Source organism: Macaca nemestrina, chromosome 3 (assembly GCF_043159975.1).
Source record: "Macaca nemestrina isolate mMacNem1 chromosome 3, mMacNem.hap1, whole genome shotgun sequence".
NCBI classification, from domain to species: Eukaryota; Metazoa; Chordata; class Mammalia; order Primates; family Cercopithecidae; genus Macaca; species Macaca nemestrina.
The window spans coordinates 140726350-140741573 of record NC_092127.1 but is presented as its reverse complement, the minus strand read 5'-3'; the positions used below and the strand labels follow the sequence as shown (position 1 = coordinate 140741573).

General features: G+C 35.3%; 1 long non-coding RNA gene and 1 pseudogene across 1 annotated transcript in view; both read left to right on the top strand.

Annotated features, from left to right (window-relative positions):
* LOC139362406 (uncharacterized) overlaps positions 1-15224 on the top strand; it is a 46918-nt gene that overhangs the window by 20193 nt on the left and 11501 nt on the right. The window lies entirely within an intron of this gene.
* On the top strand, positions 727-1868 carry LOC105477240 (heterogeneous nuclear ribonucleoprotein A1-like; annotated as a pseudogene).

The window sequence follows — 15224 nt, the reverse complement described above, 5'->3', positions numbered from 1 at the left end:
AGAGAAGGCATAAAGAGATTGGTATGTATGGAGCTTAAAGTGGAGTTGAGTGAGATGAGGTTCAAGAGGTAAGTACAGCTATTATCATGGGTCTTGAAAGCTTATGCAATGCAAAATCAATCAAGGACCTTCAACAGTGAAGTGATAGAATCAAATATGCCACAGTGGCTGCAGCTGGGGAGAATGAATTAGAAGGGGAGAGTTTGCAGGCAGGGAAACCAGTCAGAGCTATGCTGTCCAATATCATAGCCACCAGCCACATGTGGCTACTGAGCTCTTCAAATGTGGCTGGTACAAATTGAGATTATTTAAAGTGGAAAATGCACATTGGATGTCAGAGACTTAGTGTAAACATAACAATGTAAAGTATATCATTCATTTATATATCTATAAGTTTACAGTGATCACATGTAATGATGATATTTTGCATATGTTGGGTTAAATAAAGTATATTTTTTAAACTAATTTTATCTCTTATGTTTGCTTTTTAATGTGGCTATTAGAAAATTTCAAATTACATACACGGTTTGTGTACATGGCTGACATATTTCTATTGAATGATGGGTTACTTTGGCAGTATATATAAGATGATAAAGGCTTTAGTTAAGTTAAATGCAATTTGAGTGAAGTGGACTTACTTGAGGGTTATAAAGAATGAGGATAGTGCCTTTCTGCCCATAGATGCCACCGAAGAAGCATCATTAAAGTCTCCTTCACCCTGCTGTTATGTCTAAGTCAGAGTCTCCTAAAGAACCCGAACAGCTGAGGAAGCTCTTCATTGGAGGACTGAGCTTTGAAACAGCCGATGAGAGCCTGAGGAGCCATTTTGAGCAATGGGGAACACTCACGGACTGTGCAGTAATGAGAGATCCAAACACCAAGTGCTCAGGGGCTTTGGGTTTGTCACATATGCCACTGTGGAGGAGGTGGATGCAGCCATGGATGCAAGGCCACACAAGGTGGATGGAAGAGTCATGGAACCAAAGACAGCTGTCTCAAGAGAAGATTCTCAAAGACCAGGTGCCCACTTAACTAAAAAAAAGATTTATTGGTGGCATTAAAGAAGACAGTGAAGAACATCACATAAGAGATTTTTTGCACAGTATGGGAAAATTGAAGTGATTGAAATCATGACTGACCAAGGCAGTGGCAAGAAAAGGGGCTTTGCCTTTGTAACCTTTGATGACCATGACTCCGTGGATAAGACTGTCATTCAGAAATACCACACTGTGAATGGCCACAACTGTGAAGCTAGAAAAGCCCTGTCAAAGCAAGAGATGGCTAGTGCTTTCTCCAGTCAAAGAGGCAAAGTGGTTCTGGAAACTTTGGTGGTGGTCATGGTGGTGGTTTCGATGGGAATGACAACTTTGGTCATGGTAGAAACTTCAGTGGTCATGGTGGCTTTGGTGGCAGTCATGGTAGTGGTAGATATGGTGGCAGTGTGGATGGCTATAATGGATTTGATAATGATGGAAGCAATTTTGGAGGTGGTGGAAGCTACAATTATTTTGGCAATTACAACAATCAGTCTTCAAATTTTGGACCCAAGAAGGGAGGAAACTTTGGAGGCAGAAGCTCTGGCCCCTATGGTGGTGGAGGCCAATACTTTGCCCAACCAGGAAACCAAGATGGCTATGGTGGTTCCAGTAACAGTAGTAGCTATGGCAGTGGCAGAAGATTTTAATTGGGAAACAAGGCTTAACAGGAGAGCAGAGTCAGAGAAGTGACAGGGAAGCTACAGGTTACAACAGATTTGTGAACTTAGCCAAGCACAGTGGTGGCAGGGCCTAGCTGCTACAAAGAAGACATGTTTTAGACAAATACTCATGTGTATGGGCAAAAAACTCGGGGATTGTATTTGTGACTAATTGTATAACGGGTTATTTTAGTTTCTGTTCTGTGGAAAGTGTAAGGCATTCCAACAAAGGGTTTTAATGTAGATTTTTTTTTGTATCCATGCTGTTGATTGCTAAATGTAATAGTCTGATTGTGACACTGAATAAATGTCTTTTAAGAGAAAAAAAAAAAAGAATGAGGATAGTTAGTTTATGTTGATGGTTGTATGAGAAGACAGAGTGAGTAAAAAGAGTTAAGGATGGCTCCCAGGTGTCTGACTTGGGCAATTGAGTGGATATCAGTGATTTCCAATAATAAAACAAGAAAATAGCAGGGGGAGCGGGTTTGAGAGGAAGCTATTGAGCTCAGTTTTGGATAATTGAGTTTGAAGTCCTCAATACTCAGTTTGAAAAATTGGTTAGGCAGGTGTGCATATGTATCTAAAGTTCAGGAGACAGAGTTGGTGAATTTACACATACAGACATCATCAGACTGCAAGTGGCATTTAAAGCCTTGAGTACAATTGAGAGTACCCAGAGAGAGTAGGCTGTAGTGGCAAGAGGACTGAAGAACAACCATAATAAACATATAGACTTCATAGCTATTAAGCAAATACCGACACTTACTCTAAGGTAGTGTTTTCCATATTGTGTTTTCCAGAACACTAGTCTCACAAGATATTCCTAAGAAGAAATCTTTCTGTGACTGGGAAGAATATTGCCCACTAGAGGTTACAACACACACTAACATATTCACATAGCTACAGTTCTGAGAAGTCCCTGTAGCAAAGACACCTCTTTAACCAGGCATTTTAAAAATCATATATAACTACAGAAATCTTCTTCTCCTCCAATAATACTGGTTAATTTCTTAGGAAATACACTCAAGAAACACACTTTGTGAAGTGTTTTTTCTTTGGTAATCCAGTTCATCAGTGGGACAAAAATCAAATAGAATATATGATTTTATTAAATTTATGGCCTTTAATTTAATGAAATATATGGCCTTTAGGGCAGATTTATAAAGAAATTACATGTCATTTCTGTCAAATAGATATATTTTCCATGTCTAGTTTCCTCTATGCAAGTTTAAGCATACTTTGGGGCATTTCAGTGCTTTCTAGAATTTTAAATGATTGGATTAAAATTAATACCTGATTTTCTCTGAGTAACTTACTAAGAATGCCAAAGAACTATTGTAAGTTCATAACAATAACTAATTCTTGTTTTAAGTTTGAATATGAGGTATCTAATGGTCTAATAAAATATTATCTCATGGAAATAAAGTTTGAAGGACAAAAATACTTTTTCCAAGGCATCTATTAAAATTTAGGAGAGGCACAAAGTTAGCTGGGCTTTTTGTTTCTTATAAACTGCTTATTCAGTTGAAAAATGTACAAGCTACCATAATTTACATTACTTATGGTGCCTTTGGTGTGTTGATTCAAAAAGTGAGTTGGGTGATAACACACCTTATAAGAGGCAGCAGATGGCATAATAATTTCCATTGCTTAGCAGCTAATACGTTATCCGCCATGGGCAATGTCTAGATTTCTATGCTAATGTAGAGTACTAGAACATTTAACAAAAGGAAGCCCCAACTCTCACAGTCAAGAGACTAGGTATAAGAGGCAGGTGTTACAAAATAGTAAAGGGCCATATCTAATAAACAAAAGGATTCAGACTAAAATTTTAAGTTTTCTTCAGATTGAAGGTATCTTGAAATGCCACAGTTTTTAAAGCCACTTTAGAACCTGAGTCATGTTATCAGTTTGTACTTACACAGTCAATTTTACAGAAGAGGTTAAATAAATTGGATCTTACTTTTCCTCCGAAAATTTCCACATGCTAGATGAGGAGTTATGGGAGAAAGGGTGACATAATGGGAAAAGCACCGGACAACGAATACCTGCTTCTCAAACTCACTAGCTGATTATCCTTACTAGATACTTAATTTCACATAGCCTCTACTTCCACACTGGTAAATCAATAGAATTAGTAGCTCTACCCACTTCACAGGGTCGTCGTCAACATCAAAAGCAAACAACAGATTTTACTAGAATGTAAGCTCCATGAAGGCAGATATTTTTGTCTTTTTTGGTTCACTGCTGTGCCCCTAAAACCTAGAAGAGTACCTGGCACATAGTAACCACTCAGTGAATGCTATAAAAATGAGTATTATAAATATGTAATATATTATATGTAAGGTATTATTATTATTCGCTAAACCAGTGAAGACAAACAAAGTAGAGAGTGACTCGTTCAAGTTATTTACTAAGTCAGAAAGAATTTAAGACTGGATTTCAAAGCAGATCTCTTGACATTTTATCAATTTGGTCATTCAACAAAATTTTGACGGTATGTGCCATAGAGCATACTATGTGCCAGGCATGGTACAAATGCTGGATATACAGTGGTAAAAAAAATGTATACATAAGAGTCAAACATGGGATATAGACATTAAACAAATAAACACAAAAATAAATGCACACAAATAAATTGTAATAAGAAAGGAAGGAAGAAAGAAGAAAGGAATGAAGACAGAAGACAGGAAGAAGAACCTCTGAGGCAAAAACAACAGGATAAAGTTTCCTTAACTTACATGTAGACTAAATGTTTAAGCTAAAATTTACCCAAAAAACTTTTCACTCTTTTGATAAGATGTGTTTTTTTAGAGTGTTCATTTGTTTTTATACATATCAGTATTTCCAACTATTTCATATCAGTATTTCTACCAAATTAGGAGAAACTTAACAATATCATCTAGAATTAACCATCCAAGACAGATCTATTAAAATAAAAAATTAGAAAAACAATCACAGCATTAATCACTCACCCTTGTTATTTTAGTTCTCACGGCTAGACGCTTAATGGTGTTTGCTGATCTTAATATTAAAATTGGGCCATCAATTTCAAAACATACCTTCAAAATTATCTACTGTAGTTAAGTCAGGTTTATACTGTGCTTTACTTTTAGTAGGCAGTGAAAGGGTTTTATTGTGTTAAATTTTCTTCTTTAGGATGTTGAGGGTTAAAACTACAGTATACCTAAACATTATCTTCCCATGGGAATGTATATTTGTTAAATGATCAGCTTTCTCATTGAAAAAAGATTTCTTCCAAGCTAAAGACACATAATGAAGGCTATGATTTATTATTTCTTTGAATTCTCAATGAATCCATTAAATGACTTGACAAGTCTACCTGCTTTTAATGGTTAATTTAGGCTTTTAATCTATCCAAAATTGGTTTTTACCTTGCAAGGCAGTATCAGGAGAAGAGCAAGAGTTGAAATCAACCGTTTCTTTTTAAATGAACACAAAGAATGAGAACATTGTATTTTAAATTAAGGAACAACTGTTGGTAAATATGCTTTTCTAGCCTGAGATGGTTGACAGCTAGAATTTTAAGGTCAGGTATTGCCAATTGATAACTTTTTTAAACTTTAAAAAATAACAATAAAGGCAGATGCATTTTGCTGAAGAATTTAAGAGGAAAAAAATAAATTTATATAACAAGACTACTGGAGATAGAAAAAAATGAATTTAAATACTGTTTAGAAAAAAGTGTGACGGATTTTCTTTTAATCATTTTAAAGTGATAAGCCTTCAAAAGCTTTCTGCTTATAAATTAATTTGTTATCCTAAGGAAAGGTAGCTTATAGCCTTAACTTTTCCCCAGAATTATAAATTTATTTTTAAATCAACTTTATTGAGGTATAATTTACCTAAAATAAAATGTATTCACTTCATACATACAGACAGCTCTTCTATAACTTAGCTAGTATTTCTAGAACTTACAGTGCTATTCAAATCCCCACAATTAGGAAAAAAAAGACCTGGGAGAAAATGGGTTTAGAAAACCAATAGTCAGATACTATGCCATTCACACACACACACATACACACACACACACACACACACACACACACAAAGATATTGCCTAATATTACCTAATAAAATGGTAGCATACTTGAACAACTGTAAACCAACTCTAACAAACATCTGTAGAACACTCTACTCAACAACAGCAGAATACCTATTCTTCTCAAGTGCATAGGGAACATTCTTTTGGATGGACCATAAGCTAGACTATAGCACAAGCCTCAACCAATTCAAAAGGATTAAAATTATACAAAGTATATTCTCCACCTACCACAATTGAATGAAATTATAAATCAATAACAAGTAAATTTAGGAAGTTAACAAATATGCAGAAATTAATTAGCACACTAATATTAATAAATAGTGTGTCAAATAAGAAAGTACAAGGAACATTGGAAAATACTTTGAGATTAATGGAAATGAATATACAACCTACCAAACCTTATGGGATGCAGATAAAGCAGTGCTTGAAGAAAAACTTATGGTTTTAAATGCCTACATTAAAAAAGAAAAAATATATCAAATCAATAACCTAACCACCCACCTTAAGACACTAGAAAAAGCAAAGTTTTTTTTACCACTTCATGACAAAAAACACTTAACAAACTAAGAATACAAGGACAGTTCCTCAACACTTTTATAAAAAGTATCTACAAAAACACCCAACTAACATCATACTTAATGGTAAAAAAATGTGAATGCTTTACTTACAAGACCAGAAACAAAATGAGAATGTTACCACTTGGTACTTCTATTCAGTATTGTTCTGGATGTTCTGGCCAGGGAAATTAAGAAAGAAAATGAAATAAAAAGCATCCAGTTTGCCAAGGAAGACGTAAAACTATGTCTAATCACAGATGACATGATCTTGCATACAGAAAATCTTATGATATCCACACACAAAAAAAACTGTTTAAGGTAATAAGTTCAACGAGGTTGCTGGATATAAGCTCAATAAATAAAATCAACTCTAATCCTACACACTACCAATGAACAACCCAAAAATGAAGTTGAGAAAACAATTTTATTTATAATATCATCAAAAAAAGAAACTATTTATGGATAAACCTAACGAAAGTACAAGACTTGTATACTGAAAACTATTACACATCATTGAAGAAAGTAGAGAAGACCTAAGTCAATGGAAAACCATCCATGCTCATGAATAGAAAGACTTAATATTGCTAAGATGGCAATTCTCCACAAATTGACCTAAAAATCCAATTCAATTCCTATTAAAACCCCAGCTGGCTCTTTGCAGATGTTGATAAACTAATTCTACAATTCGCATGGAAATGTAAAAGACAAAAAATAGCCAAAACAATCTTAAGATGAACAAAGAGGAATCACACTTTCTGATTTCAAAACTTACTATAAAACAACAGTAATCAGGACAGTTTGGTAAAAACCCTCACATTTACAGTCACTTGATTTTCAACAAAGTTGCTAAGTCTGTTACAAATAGGGATTCAAAAACAAACAAAAACAAAATTGCTAAGACAATTCAATGGAGGTTTCCACCATTATATGTTGTTTTCAACAAATAGTGCAAGGATAACTGGATATCCACATACAAAAGAATGAAGTTGGACCCCACATAATATAAATAATTAACTAAAATTAGATCAAATATCTAAATGTAAGAGCCAAAACTATAACACACTTAGAAGAAAACATAGGCTTTAATTTTCATTACTTTGGAGTAAGTAAGAGTTTCTTGGATAAGACACTGAAAACACAGGCAACAAAAGAAAAAAAATAGATAAAACAGACATCATCTAAAGTAAAAACTTTTGTGTTTCAAAGACACCATCAAGAAAGTGAAAAGCCATATTAACTCTTATAATCCATGAACAGGGGATATTTTTCCATTTATTTGCGTCTTCAGTTTCTTTCATGAATGTTTTATAGTTTTCAGTATACAGATCTTTTACCTCCTTGGTTAAATTTCTTCCTTTTTAAATATTTTGCCATATTTGCTTTATATGAACCATTTCAAAGAAAGTTATAGACATGACACTACTTAACCATGCATCTCCTAAGAATGTGATTCCATATAAGCTTAATACCATTGTCCCACTTAAAATGCTTCCCTAATTTAACATGAGATAATATCTCATTGTAGTTTTGATTTGCATTTCTCTAATGACCAGTGATGATGAGCTTTTTTTCATCTGTTTGTTGGCCACATAAATGTCTTGTTTTGGGAAGTGTCTGTTCATATCCTTTGCCCACTTTTTGATGGTTTGTTTTTCTTCTACATTTGTTTAGGTTTCTTGTAGATTCTGGATATTAGTCCTTTGTTAGATGGATAGATTGCAAAAACGTTCTCCCATTCTGTAGGTTGCCTGTTCACTCTGACAATCGTTTCTTTTGTTGTGCAGAAGCTCTTTGTTTAATTACATCTCTTCTGTCAATTTTGGCTTTTGTTGGCATTGCTTTTGATGTTTTAGTCATGATATCTCTGCCCATGCCTATGTCCTGAATGGTATTGCCTAGGTTTTCTTCTAAGGTTTTTATAATTTTAAGTCTTACATTTAAGCCTTTAATCCATCTTGAGTTAATTTTTGTATAAGGTGTAAGGAAGGGGTCCAGTTTCAGTTTTCTGCATATGGCTAGCCAGTTTTCCCAACACCATTTATTAAATAAGGAATCCTTTCCCCATTGCTTGTGTATGTTAGATTTGTCAAAGATCATATGGTTGCAGATGTGTGGCATTATTTCTGCAGCCTCTCTTCTGTTCCATTGATCTATATATCTGTTTGGGTACCAGTACCATGCTGTTTTGATTACTGTAGCCTTGTAGTACAGTTTGGAGTCAAGTAGCATGATGTTTCCAGCTTTGTTCTTTTTGCTTAGGATTGTCTTGACTATGCAGTCTCTTTTTTAGTTCCATATGAAATTTAAAGTAGTTTTTTTCTAATCCAGTGAAGAAAGTCAGTGGTAGTTTGATGGGGATAGCATTGAATCTGTGAATTACCTTTATGATATTGATTCTTCTTATCCATGAGAATGGAATTTTTTCCATTTGTTTGTATCCTCTGTTACATCCTTGAGCAGTGGTTTGTAGTTCTCCTTGAAGAGGTCCTTCACATCCCTTGTAAGTTGTATTCCTAGGTATTTTATTCTCTTTGTAGCAATTGTGAATGGGAGTTCACTCATGATTTGGCTCTCTGTTTGTCTACTATTGATGTATAGGAATGCTTGTGATTTTTGCACTTTGATTTTATATGCTGAGACTTTGCTGAAGTTGCTTATCAGCTTAAGGAGATTTTGGGCTGAGACAATGGGGTTTTCTAAATATACAATCATGGTCGTCTGCAAACAGAGACAATTTGACTTCCTCTCTTTCTATTTGAATACCTTTTATTTCTTTCTCTTGCCTGATGGACCTGGCCGGAACTTACAATATTATATTGAATAGGAGTGGTGAGAAGGGGCATCCTTGTCTTTTGCCGGTTTTCAAAGGGAATGTTTCCAGCTTTTTCCCATTCAGTATGATATTGGCTGTGGGTTTGTCATAAATAGCTCTTATTATTTTAAGATACTATTATTTTAAGATATAATATTATTTAAGATATAATATTAAGATAATATTATATTAAGATACTATTATTTTAAGATATTATTTTAAGATCAATTCCTAGTTTATTGAGAGTTTTTAGCATGAAGTGGTGTTGAATTTTATCAAAGGCCTTTTCTGCATCTATGAGATAATCATGTGGTTTTTGTCATTGGTTTTGTTTATGTGATGGATTATGTTTATTGATTTGCGTACATTGAAACAGCCCTGCATCCCAGGGATGGAGCTGGCTTGATTGTGGTGGATAAGCTTTTTGATGTGCTGCTGGATTCAGTTTGCCAGCACTTTATTGAGGATTTTCGCATCAATGTTCATCAGGGATATTGGCCTGAAATTTTCTTTTTTGTTGTTGTTGTGTCTCTGCCAGGTTTTGGTATCAGGATGATGCTGCCTTCATCAAATGAGCTAGGGAGGAGTCCCTCTTTTTCTATTCTTTGAAATAGTTTCAGAAGACATGGTACTAGCTCCTCTTTGTACCTCTGGTAGAATTCGGCTGTGAATCCGTCTGGTCCTGGGCTTTTTTTGGTTGGTAGGCTACTAATTACTGCCTCAATTTCAGAACCTGTTATTGGACTATTCAGGGGTTCAACTTCTTCCTGGTTTAGTCTTGGGAGGGTGTGTGTGTCCAGGAATTTATCCATTTCTTCTAGATTTTCTAGTTTATTTGCAGAGAGGTGTTTATAATATTCTCTAAATGGATTTTTATTTTTAAGTCATTCTTTCTTTTTTTAATTTTATTTTTAAGTTCCAGGGTACATGTGCAGGATGAGAAGCTTTGTGTGTCATGGTGGTTTGCTCCACCTATCAACCCATCACCTAAGAATTAAACCAGCATGTATTAACTATTTTCCCCTCCCTCTTGCCCCCCACCCCCAGACAGGCCCCAAGTGAGTGTTGTTTCCCTTTCTGTGTCCATGTGTTCTCATTGTTCACTCCCACTATAAGTGAGAACATGTGTTATTTGGCCATCTGTTCCTGCGTTAGGAAAACCCAGTTTTCAATAAGGGAGAAGGATTTGAATAGACACTTTACAAAAGGAGATAAAAGAATAGCTATTATGCCTGAAAAAAATGTTCAACATCATTAGTCATCAGGGAAATGCAAATTAAAACCACAATAATATACCACTATATACCCACCAGAATAGCTAAAATAAAAAAAGATGAAAAATTCCAACTGTTCCTGAAGATCTGGAGCAATTTCAACTTTTATATGTTGTCGGTAGGAGTATAAAATGGTATGAACACTTTTGAAACCTATTTGGTTGTTTCTTATGAAATTGAACATATACCTACCCAGTGGTTCCACTCATATTTAAGAAAAATGAAAGCAAATGTCCACAAAAAGGTTAGTACATGTTCACAGAAGTTTTATTTATAATAGCTGAAAGCTGGAAATAACACAAATACCCATCAACAGGTGAATGGATAAATATGTTTGGTATATCCATACAATGAAATATTTCTCAGCAATAAAGAACAAATGACCTATTGAAACAATCAAAAACATAGATGAATTTCAAAAACATTACTCTAAACAAAAGAAGCCAGACATAAAACATATGCATTACACTATATATGATCCATTTGTATGAAATTATAGAGCAGGAAGAAGCACAGTAACAGGAAGAAAACCTATTATTGCCTTAGGCTGAGGGCAAGAATCACTGCAAAGTACACAAGTGAACTTCTCGGGGTGATGGAAATGTTCTGCATCTTGATTTCATGGTTCACATGGACATAAACTTTTGCCTTACTCTGAACTATATAGTCAGTTCTACTATAAAACTTGTTTTTGAGAATGCAAATTTGTTACAACATGATAGGTAACAATTTTAACACAGCCTGAATTTTAATCTTGTTTATGCATGATTTTGTCCACTAAAAACACTAGATGAATGCAGAAAATTGCACTCACCTGAACCAAGCCATAAACATATACCCTGCCATTCTTTGTCCTGCTGTTGTCATACATTATAATTCAAACTCTTATAAACCCCATCATACACTGTTAGTACATTTGCTCTTCAAAGGTTTTTTGTTGTTGTTGTTTTTGTTTTTTGTTTGTTTGTTTGGTTTTTTTAGAAATGGTGAAAATGAGAAAAACACATTTTGTGTTTTCCCACATATTACCATTTCTGGCACTCTTCATTCATGTGCATAGAAATGAGTTTGTACCTGGTATAATTTTTCCCTTCTAGAGTAACTTTAACATTTCTTGTACTTCAGGTCTGCTTAACTTATAGTCCGTATTTTCTTTTGTTCAAAAGGCTTTATTTTGCTCTCATTTTTAAAGGAGATTTTCACTCAACAAAGAATCCTAAATTAGCTTTTGTAAAAGCACGTTAAAGTTTTCATCCTATTGCTTTCTTTAGACTTAGGCTTGCATTATTTCAAACACAAAGTTCTTGCATCATGGCTTGCATTATATCTAACACAAAATCAGTATGAATTCTTATCATGGTACCCTTGTATTTAATGTTTGTTTTCTCTGGCTGCTTTTAAGAATTTCACTTTGTCACTGGTTCTCAATAATTTCAATATGATGTGCCTTAGAATGCATTTCCTTTCAGTTATTCTGCTTGGAGTCTGTTGAGTTTCTTTGATTTAAGATCAGTTTTCATCTTATTTGAAAAATATAAGTCATTATTCCTTCAAATACATATTCCAGCTCCTCTCCTCTGATCTTTTCAGGAACTCCAATTACACATATGTTGGATCACTTGGAATGTTCCTCAGGTTACTGAGGATGTGTTCTTCTTATTATTATTTTCTTTCTGTAACTCAGTTTGGATAGTTTCTATTACAGTATCTTCAAGTTTGCTCTTCTTTTCATCTGCCATACCTAATCAGCTGATAATTTTATCAGGTGAATTTTCATGCAGATATGACATCTTTCAGCTCTAGAAGTTTCCTTGTTTGTTTTTAATACCATCGATTTCTGTCCTCATTATGCTCAAGTTTTCCTTTAAATATTTGGACACATTTATAATTGTTCTGATGCATCTATTTCATTCATCTCTGTAATTTGACTCACTTTCTGCTGATGGATTTTCTTATTTGCATTTTCCTGCTTCTTCGCATGTCTTACTTGTATTAGATGCCATACACTATAAACACTACGTTCTTAAGATTTTTGAATTTTGTTTTCTTCACTTAGATAGGTGAATTTGGCTAGCAGGTAAGTTTTTTGCCAATCATCTTGATCCTTTTGGGGTTGTTTTTGAACTTTGTTAGTAGTATTCTAAGGAGTTTTACTCTACAACTTGTTAAGCTTATTTTAAGGCACAACCCTGGGGTACATACTGGATTCCCAGGATTTTCAGTGAGGTCCTGTGACTCTGGTGATTGAAACTCAAATGTCTCTCAGCTACATTTAAGCTGTAGGAGTTGTTCAACTTACCATCCTCCAGTAATTGCCATTTGTCTGGCCTTGTGGCATTTCACGGTTTGCGCGTGCACCTTAGTATACAGCAAAACACTCAATGAAACTCCTGTGCAGATTCCTAGAGCTTCTCTGAATGGCTCCTCCAACCCTGGAGCTGTGCCCCATAAACTGAAGCAGCTACAGCTTTCCCAAAGTCTGCTCTCAGTCTCTTCCATAAAGAGACTGCCATGCTTTCCTTGGTTTCTGATTCCTGTGCTGTTCTGGAAAGGGACTCCAGGCAGAATACTAGGGCTTTTGTGGAACTCACCTCATTTGTTTCTATTCATTGAGACTGCACTCCTGCACCGCATGTTTTCCAATATCAGAAAATAGTTGTTTCACATGCATTGTCCAGTTTTCTACTTGTTCACAGGTAAAGGACAAGTTCGGTATAAGTTACTCCATTACAGACAGAAGTAGAAGCCAGAATATTTTTTAAAATCTAATTTGAGCTTATTATGTGTTGAGGCTCTTATAATTGCCATAGTATTTATGATACTACATTCATTTAATTAATATAAAGCTATTTCATTTACATTACCTGATTTAGTCCTTAAAACACAGTGAGCCAAAGGTGACCTTTCTTATGATCATTTTATAGTCAAAAAGATTGAGGTTCACAGAGGCAAGTGAATGCTCAAGTGAGGCTCACAGAGGCAAGTGAATGCCTTACACACCTTGTAAGGCTTGGAGTTAGGAGTATGATGTTCAGCATAAACTACTAATGCTAAAACTTGTCTCCTGGCTTCCTTTTCCTTAGATCTCTGGTTTCGTCCACTACTGCCAAACTCTTATCTATCCATCCTTCCTTTCTGTTTCTCCCTCAGGTTTTAATTATCTTTTGCCTTAGATTTTAATCATCATCTTTGTTGTCTTAGCATGGCCAAACATTTTTAAAGAAGTAACTCATTCTTTAACTTTATTCTTTGAAAACCCCTATCTTTAATTCACTGCCATATTTTTTAATATGAATTTCAAGCAACATGCTATTATCAATCTATATCATACCATAACCAACACATTCCAGAACCTTATAGACCTCTAAAGCTACACACTCTCCAGCCAGCCCCTACATTGTCAGGATTCATGCTTTTTTTTTTTTTTTTTTGGAAACACAGTCTCAACCTGTCGCCCAGGCTGGAGTGTAACAGCATGATCTTGGCTCACTGCAACCTCCACCTTCCGTGTTCAAACAATTCTCCTGCCTCAGCCTCCAGAGTAGCTGGGATTACAGGTGCCTGCCACCATGCCCAATTATTTTTTGTATTTTTAGTAAAGATGGGGTTTCACCATGTTGGCCAGGCTGGTCTCGAACTCCTGACCTCAAGTGATCCGCCTGCCTTGGCCTCCCAAAGTGCTAGGATTACAGGCGTGAGCCACTGCACCTGGCCTGGTTATGCTTAATCCATTTGTATCATCTTTCCTCCTTTGTCACCCACTTCCCCTAAATTACTTTGACCTATGAAGCTACAGCAATCTTCTCAGAATTTTCCCTAGTCCAAATGAAAATTAAAGATTAAAAAATTAAAATATAAAGGAAGAGGAAAATTTTAAAACTAAACAGAATTAAACTTAAACTAAAAGTAAACCAGCTCCTCAGTTAGTATGACAACATAATAGATTTAAATTATAGCTTTCTTTCTTTTTTTTTTTTTTTTTTTTTTGAGATGGAGTTTCACTCTTGTTGCCCAGGCTGGAGTAAAATGGTGTGATTTCGGCTCACTGCAACCTCTGCCTCCCAGGTTCAAGCAATTCTGCCTCCGCCTCCCAAGTAGCTGTGATTACAGGCATGCGCCATCATGTCTGGCTAATTTTGTATTTTTAGTAGAGATGGGGTTTCTCCATGTTGATCAGGCTGTTCTTGAACTCCCGACCTCAGGTCATCCGCCCGCCTTGGCCTCCCAAATTTCAATCAGTCTCATACAGGGACAACCAACAATAACTTGGGAAGATTGTAAGATTCAGCAAATTACCTTGTACCTTAAGGTACAGGAGGCAAAAGTGTTTGAATCTTCCATGACACTTCTGACCAACAGTGTGATTGTGTGGAGCATTATACTGAGGAAAAAACAACCCTGAGACCTCATAGAAATCAGTGGGAAAGGCTTCTGTGATTCACATCGTCTGTCATGTGCCTGATGGAGATGGGGAATGGTAAGAATCTGGGCCATAAATTTGCAGACTGTATTCTAGCTAAGAGCAGTAATATTTAAATTGCATAATGTGTCAGAAATAACATATTAAAACCTTATAGACTGGACTTTACCAAATACTGGGATTTAAATATAAAGAGGAGGTAGGGTAAAAATCAGCTGAGTATCCTAACCAACCTGACGGGATTCTTCATTACATTGGATAATGCAAACGGAATTAATCCCTCCCCCGGGAAGACAGTAACTTGTTGGGAGTCAGAAAGCAACAGATTTCTTTCATCTCTAAGTCTTTTTATTTTTAAGAAGTTATTTTATGAATCTCATAAAACTCTAGATCACCATA